Here is a 13,105-nt window from a genome sequence, read left to right on the forward strand (position 1 = left end):
GTTTTGACGAGTTTAGGTGGAAGCAAAGGTCATCTTGAAGATAAGGAAGGGCTTTGCTTAAATGGAGAGCAGAATGAAGACACCATTAAAACTCAACCTTGCCCTCAAACGCATAGCCAGATGCGCCCACTCCTCACCAAGGCTGTTCTCCTACTGACTGACAGCCTTAGAAGGGAGACACCTTTTACTCCTAAGCACAGTTTCAAATAAAATTAAATATAAACGACTTTCCTTCTCCATGCATGTCCTGTGCTGTTCTCAGGAGGGAATCTCTGGCTCCTTTCCGGGATTGATCTCAGCGCTGCAGTTACAAGTGCTCAAACCACAAATTGTATCTCCCTCCCCCAGCTCATCCCCCAGTGAGCAGCAGGGAGTGGATATTAGCCAGAGCTACCCTGATTACAACTTGAGCTCATTTCGAAACCTAACTTCCAGAAGCCACCTATTCTGGAATGTTCTGAGAGGATAACACTGAGTCACATGACCTCCGAGGGAACACTTCTCCCTTTCTTCTTGTGTTACATCATTGGACCCTAAAATAGTGCCTTTTGTTCACACTTTGTCCCCTCAGAGAAGCAAGAAAACTGCTTCCGGCTCTGCCCTGTGGAGAGGAGTGACCGATACCGTCAGGCAGCTAGGAATGAAGGGCAAGCAGCCTGCTGTCTTTCCCGGCTGCGACCTGCCCGCATGCAGTCCTCTCTCATTTTGTTCCCTTGCATCCAGCAGAGCAAGATGAGGGCTCAGGGCCTGCCTTCCGGAGGCTGATGTCCTGCGGCTCTCTTCTCTGTGTTTAACAGGGAATGAGAGCAGGGATTCCCTTCCCAGCACAGGCAGGTCAAGTGCGCTCTGAAGAGAACTCTCTCTACACATAGGTAGAAATGACAGAGCAGACTTGGTTGGTAGTGGCCCCTGTCCAGCCACAGTGCAAGCTATGTTCTCTGGTACAGCTTTACCGTGAGGAAAGATGCATTTTTATTTTCATTACACTTATATGCCTATTTCTCAACTGATTCAGAACCAGAAAAGAGGAAGCATGTGATTGCCTGGCATTCCTAAGATGTCAACAAAGATTGAGGGGAATGACTTGGCAAGGAATTCTACTCCTGTGCTTCTCCGTGCCCTCTGAATCTACTGTGATACTTTTTCTTTTTCTTTTTTTCTTTTTCACTCCAGTCTGGGAGTGTAGTGCCATGATTCCAGCTCACTGCAACCTCTGCTTCCCAGGTTCAAGCAATTCTCCCGCCTCAGCCTCCTGAGTACCTAGGATTACAGGCATCCACCACCACTCCTATCTAATTTTTATATTGTAGAAGAGATGGGATTTCACCGTGTTGATCAGGCTGGTCTCGAACTCCTGACTTCAAGCAATTCACCCACTTTGGCCTCCCAAAGTGCTGGAATTACAGGCATGAGCCCCATGCTTGCCATACATTTTCTTAGTAGCCACATCACTCCCGACCCCTACCCCTAGCTTTTATCACCCCTATTTGAGACCTTGGGTTTACCAAATTCATTCTGTGAGCTGCAAAGCACATGGAGAAGAAGATCTTGTCACCCATGGTTCTGTCCTGCTCCAGTCCCTCTCAGTGTCTCCTGGACTCTGATTTGGGGTACACTGTGGGTATCTGGAATGCTCTAAGGGACTTCAACCCAAGATGCACTTAATTCTATGTGGTTTACCTGGTATAGTTATCAATATTAAGAGAAAGAGTGAAACGTTTTAAAAATCTTTACTAAGGAAAAACCATCTTAGGAATTCTACAATTTATTATTTATCAGTGGAAACTTTCATAAGACTAAATAAACATTTTTATCTTTCAAGTAAACATTTAATGAATTACTTTCAAAGAAAGACATGTTTTTATTTCTCATAAGTGAGTTTAGAACAATAACTCTAGATTTCAGTTACATTCTCAGAGTTGTCTGGCACAAACTGATGTCTCACAAAAAGCAATGAAACAAACAAAACAAAACCCTGTTTTTCTGACTGGATTGTCAGCTAGCTGTCAGGGCTATGTTTCAACCACAATAATTATAGTCCATTTACATATTTCTTTCCTATGACCCAGATGGATTAACCTGTAATAGAATAAGTCATATCTCATACTTTCGAGGACTCAGGTTTAGAAAAATCTTACCCCATTACACTCTAGATGTGGACTTTAAAAATTAGTGATAGAATAGGCACAGTGGCTCACCCCGTAATCCCAGCACTTTGGGAGGCTGAGGCAGTCGGATCACTTGAAGTCAGGAGTCTGAGACCAACCTGGCCAACATGGCAAAACCCCACCTCTACAAAAAATACAAAAGTTAGTTGGACGTGGTGGTGTGTGCCTGTAATCCCAGCTACTCAGGAGCCTGAGGCACGAGAATCACCTGAACCTGGGAGGCGGAGGTTGCAGTGAGCTGAGATCACACCATTGCACTCCAGCCTGGATGACAGAGTGGCACTCTGTTTCAAAAAATAAAATAAAATAAAATAAAACCTAAAATTAGTGATAAAGCCATTTCAATAGCCCTATTTTGCAGCTGATTGAATTCTTAGCCATGCAGGGTATAGAATCAAGTCCATTTGTATGACTTAAGGTGACAAAATATTTAAATAGAAATCACGCATTTTTCTAAAGTATATAGCTGTATGATATTGCTGTGAATAAACATTTCCTTCTTTTTTTTATTTTTACTTATTTATTTTAGAAATGGGGGGTCTCATTATGTTGCTCAGGCTGGTCTCAAACTCCTGGCCTCAAGATATCCTTTGACCTCAGTCTCCTAAATAGCTGGGATTACAGGTATGAGCCATGACACCTGGCCTGAATAAGCATTTCTCAGCAAAAATATACTTATATTTCATGCATGAAGAAAATGCTTAAACATATGCACGATTGTGAAAACATGTGAATGGGTAACAATTCTGTTTAAAACTGTTTGGAAAACAGTGTTGCTCAGTCAGGAACAAATCACAATGCTAACAGAAACCTTAGAAGATCTTCCTGTTAGAGGATTTTCCCCAGCCCCACCAATAACCCAGGATCGAAAACTGGGTGTCTTCTGTTGCCTCCTTCCTGTTTTGTTCTCTCATGGCTTGATAGTTTCTGAGTACCATGAAATCCTTATGTGACCTTCCCTATGGCTGATCCCATTTGCTTCTTTGGTCACAGCCTTGTCACCATTCACTGAGACTTTTGCAAGAGGCTTCTAACTGCAGTCCCCTTCTTAGACGCAGGCAAGAGCAGACCCAGTCCTGGCCATCCTCTGGCATTGCCTCTCTTGGCAAAGCGAGGACACTACAGTGATAAGGAACATGCCACTTGGAGTCTAAGCACCTATTTCTAGACCATGACTGGAACACCATTGTTTGGACTCTGAAATTCCTTGTCCAAACAGTCCTGAGCCTGCTTCCAGAGGCTGTGCAGGGTACCGGCCTGCACAGGGTACCTTTTCCTGGGTACCAGCCTGCTGGCAATGAGTGCTGCAAATCCTTAGGTCTAAAGGGTAGCCTGGGTGGCTGTTTGAAGAGAATGTGGTTATGCAATTTGGATGCAGGAGTTCACCTCCCATATATTTGAGAAGGCTTCAGGGTGCTAGATGGTGTCCAGGGAAGAGAAGAGAGTGAGCTATGGGCATGGTGCCAGGGTCTTGGAGCCAGGTTCATCTCTCTCTGTGATGCTACCTTTTGTGTACAATTCTAAGAATTTTTCATTCAAAGCCAGAAGCTGGGCTCTGCATGCACCTGTAGTCCCAAATAGTTGGCAACCACCCCAATGTATGAAATATAAGAACACTTTTGCTTAGAAATGCTTATTCAGGCCAGGCACAGTGGCTCACTCCTATAATCCCAGCACTTTGGGAAGCCCAGGCAGGTGGATCACTTGAGGTCAGGAGTTCAAGACCAGCCTGGTCAACATAGTGAAACTCCATCTCTACCAAAAAAAAAATACAAAAATTAGCCAGGTGTTGTGGTGCACACCTGTAATCCCAGCTACTCAGGAGGCTGAGGCAGGAGAATCACTTGAACCCAGAAGGACGAGGTTGCAGTGAGCCAAGATTGCACCACTACACTCCAGCCTAGGTGACAGAGCAAGTCTCCATCTCAATTAAAAATAAATAAATAAATAGAATTTTTTTTAACACTTGGTAAGCCTTATCTACAGCTTTTAAATATGTAGACATAGGGTGCATGGGCCTCAGTATTCTTGCCCTGAGCCCTACAAATCTTAGTGGTCAGCCTGCCTAACAAGTCTCCCAATGCCTAGAATTTTTCAAGACAAACATTAGATTTTCCAACTCCTAAGTGCAATGAGAAGGCATCTCTCGTATCTTAGGTTTTATCTCTAACAATCTTTGGAAATGTGCTTTGAGGTTTTGTCCTCAATGATTCATTTTGATAAAAGAGGTAAAAAGGAGAGGTTAAAAAAAAAAAAAAAAAAAAAAAAAAAGACAGTGGCTGGTTTAAATGACTAATTGCACTAGGGAGTCCATCAACATCTCAAGCCAGTCAAATTACTAAGGAGCCCAGAGTCAGGGTTCTATGGGCTGAGAGGGCTGCATATTAGCAGACAACAATCAACTGCCTGTATTTGCATAATGCTCCACACAAAGTGCCTTCAAAGTGCTTCCAAAAACATTACCTCATTTGACCCTCACAACTATACCATAAGGCAGCTAGGGTACAATATCATTCTCATTTTATATATGAGAAAGCAGAGGCTTGGAGGAGGTGAGTGGGTTAGTAAGTTACCTAAAAATATACAGCTAATAAATGGAAAAGTCTCTCATAAGGGCCTGATTCCAAATTCTTGTTTCTAAGAGACACAGGATCCAGACTTATTCTAAGATATACAGATGCACTTTTTAATGTTTGGAAAAGCTACCTTAGGAAAGTACATGTGGCTTCTAGTTCTGATTTGGCATTGACCAGTGTTTCTTGGGGAAGTTCAACAGAAGTTAAGCCTCAGTTTCCATCTTTAAGATAAAGGAGTTAAAGTAGACAATCTCTAAGATTTCCTTTAGCTCTGTGGTTCTTTTACAGTCTATACCCCAGATTGCTTTTCACATTTGTGAAGGCAGCCTTGAAACCTAGGCAACACAGTCGTGTTGTATTAATGAGCTTTTTTTCAAATGGCCCCAGGTGTCCTCCATCCCAAGTTAATCAGATTAACGGGCACCAGTTTAATCAGAAGTTAAAAATGAACATTGGAGACAAAATGGCAAACCAACTGTACGTTTTTGTTGTTGTTGCTTTTTCCAAACATGTTTTTTTTTTTTTTTTTTGAGGTGGAGTTTCGCTCTTGTTACCCAGGCTGGAGTGCAATGGCGCGATCTCGGCTCACCGCAACCTCCGCCTCCTGGGTTCAGGCAATTCTCCTGCCTCAGCCTCCTGAGTAGCTGGGATTATAGGCACGCACCACCATGCCCAGCTAATTTTTTGTATTTTTAGTAGAGACGGGGTTTCACCATGTTGACCAGGTTGGTCTCGATCTCTCGACCTCGTGATCCACCCGCCTCGGCTTCCCAAAGTGCTGGGATTACAGGCTTGAGCCACCGCGCCCGGCCTTTCCAAACATGTTTTAAGGACAAAACCACAGGGCAGTATTTTCCACAGTATGCTAGTTCCAAGAGATATTAATAGGATCTCCTTGAAACAGGAGTTTTCTGGTCACTAGGTTAACAATGTCGAACAAGTTTCTTTTGCGGAGATTCTTTAATACTCATATGAATTGATAATTATTAATTTCTGGGAGGAGAATGTCCCTCTTCCAGGAATTAGTGTTTGTCAGAACAGAGGTTTTGGAAACACAGTACCAAGCAATTCAGATCCACTGTTGTTGCTAGTATCTCAGAGTATCTCAGTTTATCCCAAAAGAAAAGTGTAGCTTGTGAAGGTGGCTGTGTGCACTAAATGTGATATAAGATGATGAGGTTATTTGTCCACCTTCAATAAAAATTCAAGAAGGTACCTGTCGGCATGGCAGTTCTTCTTCAAATACTTCCTTGGAAGATGATATACATTTCACAATGCCCAATCAAATCAGCCATGGGAGTTGGTAGAATGATGCAGGTTGTTTGAAAAGTTCTAGACGTGCTCTTTCAAAAATACATTCTGGACTAAATGTGACCCACAGAAGAAAATGTTCTAATTATTTAATGGTCATACTCCTCAATTTTTAATCGAAATAGCTTCATTCACATTATTCATCAAGTTTGACTCCTAATGACTTTTAGCTATTTTTAAAAGTCAAATCTATTACTGTGGCAAATTGTATTTTCCAAAAATGCTGTAACAATCCCATCCCACATTATCTTCTTACCATGAGACCTTGAGTCAGATCATAAAAATGCCATGCACTTACGCCTTACTGTCTTGAAATACTTGTTCTTTGAACCGAGATGCCATGCTATAAGGAAGCCCAAACCAGCCTGTGCATCTACCCCGTTGAGAAACCATGTGAAAGTTGCCCACCCAGTAGTCCGCATGAACCACCAGACATCTGAGTGAGGACATCTCCATCTGATTCTAACCTTCAGCCACTGAGTCACCCCTGCCTTCTTTCCAGTTGAGGACCCAGACATCACAGAGCAGACTCAAGCTGTACCTTCTCTACCCTGTCAGAATTACTAACCCACAGAACCTTGGAGTACAATAAAATGAGTATTTTATGCCCCTAAGTTTTGGAGTGATTTGTTAGGCAGCAATAACAAGTAAACAAACAGCAAAGGGTAAAATTTGCCCTGTTGGTTGGAGTGAGCTGAGATTGTACCACTGTATTCCAGCCTTGGTGACAGAGTGAGACCCTGTGTTAAAAAAAAAAAAAAAGAAAAAAAGAAAAAAAAATGCTTCTGTCGAGGAAATTCAAAAGAATGTTCCCCAAAATTTTATTTTATGAATCTTTAGGATTTGAGATTTATAATACTAGAATCTTAGACCTCTGTGTATTAAAGATTTCTGGGTTGGTACCCTAGTTATCAGCATTTTAACATCTGAATTTTTTCCAGGAGATACAGGACCCGAATAATAGTTTATTTTTTTAGCAAAAAATTTCCAGGTATTACAGAATCCTAAAACTCTCAGGATACCAGAAACAATGTCTCAAAGCAGGGCCCACAGAATCAAATGCCTTCAGGGGCCAGACAGGTAATAAAAATGAGTTAAGTGGAGATTTGGGGTCCTGGAGGATTCCAACAAGATTATTGAAGTGAATTCTCCCAGAGGAAAATGACCTGGTCTCAATCCTCCTCTGAAACATTAAAGAAAGCCCCATTGGCCTAGTACAGGCCCAGCCTCATGGCAGATCTCTTTTACAAGCTCCAAAAAACACTCAGAGCCCTAGGACATCCCTAGAATTTGTATTCTTGGAAGGTTAAAATGTTTTGTTTTTTTTTTTTTTTTTTTTTTTGAGATGGAGTTTCGCTCTTGTTACCCAGGCAATGGCGCGATCTCGGCTCACCACAACCTCTGCCTCCCGGGTTCAAGCAATTCTCCTGCCTCAGCCTCCCTAGTAGCTGGGACTACAGGCACGCGCCACCATGCCCAGTTCATTCTTTGTATTTTTAGTAGAGACGGGGTTTCACCATGTTGACCAGGACGGTCTCGATCTCTTGACCTCGTGATCCACCCGCCTCGGCCTCCCAAAGTGCTGGGATTACAGGCTTGAGCCACCGCGCCCGGCCGGAAGGTTAAAATGTTGATTCAAAGGTTATTCTCAAGTAAAACACACTGGGCCTGATAAATCTGTGGTGCTGCAGGGTAGTCTTGATTACACTCCTCTGCAGAAAGTGAGTCTGAGAGCTACAAATAGGGACCTTGCTTCATGAGGTCCCATCATGTTTCCAGGAATAAAATGCCTTCATCGATTAATAAGCTTGGCTCAGATTCCTAAGAATTATGGACACTATAACTGGGTATTCACCCCCCACCGAAACTTCTGGCATATGCATTCATTTCAATCTGTGAACAAAGATGTGGTTTCTTATTTATTTCTTTTAAACCGTAATTTCAATTGATTATTAATGTAGTGGTCCTCTTCACTCTAGACGAGAAGCCTCCTCGGGGGAGCCCTTGCCTGTCTTGTATCTCCAGTACCCTGTTAGTGCATGGCACACACCAAGTTCGCAATAACATTTAGGCAGTGAATGAATGGTGTCCATTCATTTAGTCACTACACACCTTAAACACTTACTATGTTTCAGGTACTGATTCTAGAAGTGTGGATAATGTCATGAGCAATACAGACGCAACTCGTGGCATTTACAATCTAGTGGGGAGAGGGTAATGGAGACCAAGTAAATAAAAACACTCAATAATTTCAGGTAGTGTTGATAGCTATGAAGAAAACAAAACTGTCTACTGTGATGGAGGGGAGAGTTGGGGAACCTTAGAAAGACTGTAAGCCTGTTTGCTAAATGAGGGGGCGTCAGATATTTAAGTTAAGAGCAGGGAGGGCAGTGAGATGAATGTTCCAATATATGAATGTTCCAGAAATAGCCAGTGCAAAGGCCCTGAGACAGATCTCATTTGGCTTATTTAAGCCACATGACACATTGAGAAGACAGTGTGGCAGGAGAATAACCAAAGAGGGTCACATGGTATGGGAGGAAGCTGACAGGTTGGCAGGGGCAGAGCAGGGAGAGAGCCTTGTAGCCAGGAGAGAGACTGGATTCCAGGGGGTACACAGCAGCAAACTGTATTAAGAGTCCAAGGAGCTGGTAGGCTTCAGACTGTTTCAGGGACCTAAAAATCACATAAACACACAAACAAGAGGAACAGAAATGTGACTGCTAACAGCTGCCATCTTCCAGTTGCTAACTCTCACGCCCACCCGCCGGGCCTCTCAACTCTGGGCCACCTGACCTTCCTCTGCCTTTCTCTGGGATCAGCTGCCAGCAATACAACCCAGCAGGGACTCATCAGCATCTCACTTGCTCTAGACATTTGTAGTTCTGAGTTCTTGCAGGGCAGAGATCAACTCATCAACACAAACGTCAGGGTATTAAGTTCAACATGATTATGACAATAAAAAAAACATCCTGAGAGGAACCAGTCTGCAGTACCGGGAACCAGGCCTTAACAGCAAGATGACTTTGAGTTAGCCAGACTGTAGCAGTCCAAGGCCCTCCTCCTTCAGCAAGCCTGGGCTTCCTGATGGGTGAGTCTCTCTAATTAGCTTCCCTCGGGGCTCCTCCCTCCCCCAGACTCCACCCTCTACCTTGCTCTGTTTACAGTAGGCGCAGTGAACAGTCTACTGCTGCTGCCGCTGCCGCTGCTCCTGCCTTTAGACGCTCAGATCCTCGTCTCTCTTCTCTATCAGGGAAAGCTCCTGGCTGGTGAGGACACAATCCAAGAGGTATGTGTCCGGAGAAAGTGGGTAGTGGAAAGGGGTGATGGGAGTAAGGAGATGAGAGATGGGAAGTGGCATGTGATGGGGAGTGAAGAGGGCAAGGGGGCTAGCAAGTGGAAGGGGTGGGAGAGCCACCTGGGGTATTCAAGGGTCATGAGGTGGAAGTTGCGTGCAGTCTTGGGAACACACAAGTGAAAGGGACTTGTATGCATTTTATGTTAAAAGCTCAGTGTGAAAAATAATCTGTGCCTTGTAGTTTTTTAACCAGAAGTGTGGTCCTTTAAGATAGATGGTAGCATTAGACCTTTGGGGTAAAGTTCAGCAAATATGAGAAACATTTATGTACACTTCTCATTCAGCAGTGATCAGTCTACTCTATTAAAGCCGATGATTTTGCAATGATAGGTGACCAGCAAGCCTCATCCAGGTTAATAAATACTAGGAAAGAGGCTCCGGGCCAGTTTCCACAACAAATGGAAGACTTCAAAATAATCAGTTGTGGGTTTTGGGAGGTGAAAGGAAATGTAGACATCTCCTAATAAAGAGGGGGCAAAACCGACCCACTTGCCTGGATGTGCTTTGTTTGGTCTGCCGAGGTTCACCCTTCTTTTTCTTTGTTCTTTTTTCTAACACGAAGGCTTGCAGACAGGGAGTGCTCTCCCAGGGTTGCAGTCCTTCCCACCCGTCATCATTCACCTTCACAGCAGCCCGCTTCTCTGAATTCTGTTACCTGATTGGGCCCTGGAGGCATTCGGGTTTGTGATGTCTGGTTAAGTCAGAAACTTCATCCTACCAGTGAGGAAGAGAGATGATTCCCATGGTGTGCTAGTAAAACAACTAGTATATAAACCTCATTCTGTCAGGAAGGAAGGGAGATAACCTCCAAGCTATGTTACTAACACAGTTAACTATCTGTAAACAACTGGATAATGCTGTGGTGAGTGACTTAAGCATTCGGTGAGAGGCTTTAAAGAGAGTTTGTTTTTGACCTACTGGAACAGAGAAAAAAAAAAGTACGCAATTTTAAAGGGATGCTGGATTTTTTTTCTTTCCCAATGTGGTTTAGCAGAACCTATTTCTTCGGTACCAACGATTTTGCAAGGTAGATTTTACAAATGCAGTTATTCTCACTTTATGGATTGAAAAAACAGGCCAGGTGCGGTGGCTCATGCCTGTAATTTCAGCACTTTTGGAGACTGAGGTGGGTGGATCACGAGGTCAAGAGATGGAAACCATCCTGACCAACATGGTGAAACCCTGTCTCTAGTAAAGATACAAAAAGAAAAGAAAAAAAAACCTAGCTGGGCATGGATGGTGGCACAGGCCAGCAGTCCCAGCTACTCAGGAGGCTGAGGCAGGAGAATCACTTGAACCCAAGAGGAGGAAGTTGCAATGAGCAGAGATCGTTCCACTGCACTCCAGCCTGGCCAACCAGGAGAGACTCCGTCTGAAAAACAAGGCAATGGAGAGTGCCTTAATTCTGTAACCAAACCTTGATTTAAAAACCATGCCCAAAATCTTGACCTCCATTATAAAATCAGTCTGATAAAGAAACACATCTTCATAAATCACCCAAGCAGGAGAGTTTGTGTCCTACAGTTTAAGAACGATGATCCCATCAAGTATTTAGGTGCCCTAGGGTAGGGAGTGGAAATCCAGAAGCAGCCTTTACACTCGGGCTAGATCCAAAAGTGCTTTTGGAACCTGAAGGAAAGTCCTCTTCTCCCTCCCTTTTCTGCTGAGAGACAGGAGGGTGGGGACATGCCGGGCGAGAGGGGAAGGTGGCTCTGGAAGGACTAAGCTGTCTGGTCGTGGAATCAGTCTCCCAAGGGCTCAAAGTGTGGTTGACCCCAGCCTTGGCAAACGTCCTTCCCTCGGCTTTGTTCATTTTTCATTTTGTCCTATGCACTATGGTTCTAATTTAATATTCAGTGCGGTCTTCCCCGGCTAACTTCACGCTCCTTTCCTGAAGTTCAGAAAAACCTCCCTAAGCCTCCTGAGGCTTCAGCCTCTGCTAAGGACGTTTCTATGACAGGAATGTTGTGGATTTGAGACTGGGATTTTCCTGGCTATCCAAAGCAAAGCAGCATTCAGGGGCTCACACAGGAAAGGCATTTAACCATGCCATTTTGTATCTGAGCATTTCTCATTCTTAAAAGCATACTTTTATTAAACTTTTGCTTTAACATACTCTCTCTTCCTCCTCTCCCCTTTTCCATGATTTTACTATTTTTTTCTGAACCATTTGAGAGTAGGTGGCAAATATCATGTTCCTTCAGTGTATGTGTTTTAAGACCAAGGATAGTCTTTTATGTAACCACAAAATCATAAATTCTAGAAATTTAATATTATTATTATTATTTTTTTTTTGAGGCGGAGTCTCGCTCTGTAGCCCAGCCTGGAGTGCAGTGGTGCAATCTCGGCTTACTGCAAGTCTCCATCTGCTAGTTCAAATGATTCTCCTACCTCAGGCTCCCAAGCAGCTGAGATTACAGGCACACGCCACCGCGCCCAGCTAATTTTTGTATTTTTAGTAGAGACGGGGTTTACCCATGTTGGCCAGGATGGTCTCCATCTCTTGATCTCGTGATCCACCCACCTCAGTCTCCCAAAATGTTGGGATTACAGGCGTTAGCCCTCATGCCCAACCTCATTTTTTTTTTTTTTTTTTTTTTGAGACGGAGTTTCGCTCTTGTTACCCAGGCTGGAGTGCAATGGCGCGATCTCGGCTCACCGCAACCTCCGCCTTCTGGGCTCAGGCAATTCTCCTGCCTCAGCCTCCTAAGTAGCTGGGATTACAGGCACGCACCACCACGCCCAGCTAGTTTTTTGTATTTTTAGTAGAGAAGGGGTTTCACCATGTTGACCAGGATGGTCTGGATCTCTGGACCTCGTGATCCACCCGCCTCGGCCTCCGGAAGTGCTGGGATTACAGGCTTGAGCCACCGCGCCCGGCCTCAGCCTCATTATTTTTATCTAACTTACTATTTCAGTTTCACTTGTCTGAACGATAACATTTTTTTCCCACCAACATAGGATTCAATCACGTCTCTTTCATCTCCTTTAATCTGGAATAGCGCCTCACCCTGTCTTTGTCTTTGATGGTAAAGGCATGAAAGATTGAAGAATGCAGGCCAGTCGTTTTATGTTCTCGATGGGTTTCTCTGGTCTGCATCCCCAGCGGGATTTTTTCATAGGCGATTTTGTGCTTTTCTCAGAATATCATTTCTGGAGACATGTGATATCTGTCTCTATTGAGTGGTGTAAATTTAAATTACCTATTTGCTGCCTGTTTTTTCCACTATATATTTCCTACTTGTTCCTTCGCAATCAATAAACAATTTGTGGAAAGACAATGAGACCATACCCGCTCCTCATCAAACATTTCCCTCTAGATTTAGCATCCATTCTTGTTCAAACCAATGTTTACCATGATGGTTGTAAAATGGTAACCTTCCAATTATATCACCACTGCCTCTACATTTATCAAATGACATTCTGTTGTAAGGAAGTCTTTAACGCCATTTGTTTATAGCTTAATTAATATATTTCACACATCACACAATTCTCTTTTGAAGTGTGCAACTCAGTGGTTTTTAGTATAGTCCGAGTTGTGTAGCCACCACCACAATCAATTTTAGAACATTTCAGCACCCCAGAAAGAAACCCCATTATCTGCTAGCAGTTACCCTCATTTCCCCCAACCCTAGGGAAACACCAATCTACCTTCCCTCTCTCCAGACTTGCCTATTCTGAGTATCTTGTAT

At 43.6% G+C, this 13,105-nt stretch overlaps 1 protein-coding gene across 2 annotated transcripts in view; it reads left to right on the forward strand.

Moving 5' to 3' along the window:
• Nucleotides 1-13,105, forward strand: part of ATOSA (atos homolog A) — a 160,619-nt gene that overhangs the window by 23,978 nt on the left and 123,536 nt on the right. The window contains exon 1 of one of the 2 annotated variants that reach the window (XM_074394226.1): nucleotides 9,242-9,344. The exons of the other annotated variant lie outside the window; for it this stretch is intronic. The gene's annotated coding sequence lies outside the window, so the exon portion shown is untranslated. Of the gene's footprint in view, nucleotides 1-9,241; nucleotides 9,345-13,105 lie in introns of those variants that run through there. 2 annotated transcript variants of the gene reach the window in all.

The sequence above is a fragment of the Saimiri boliviensis genome, chromosome 2 (genome assembly GCF_048565385.1).
Source record: "Saimiri boliviensis isolate mSaiBol1 chromosome 2, mSaiBol1.pri, whole genome shotgun sequence".
Classification (NCBI taxonomy): Eukaryota; Metazoa; Chordata; class Mammalia; order Primates; family Cebidae; genus Saimiri; species Saimiri boliviensis.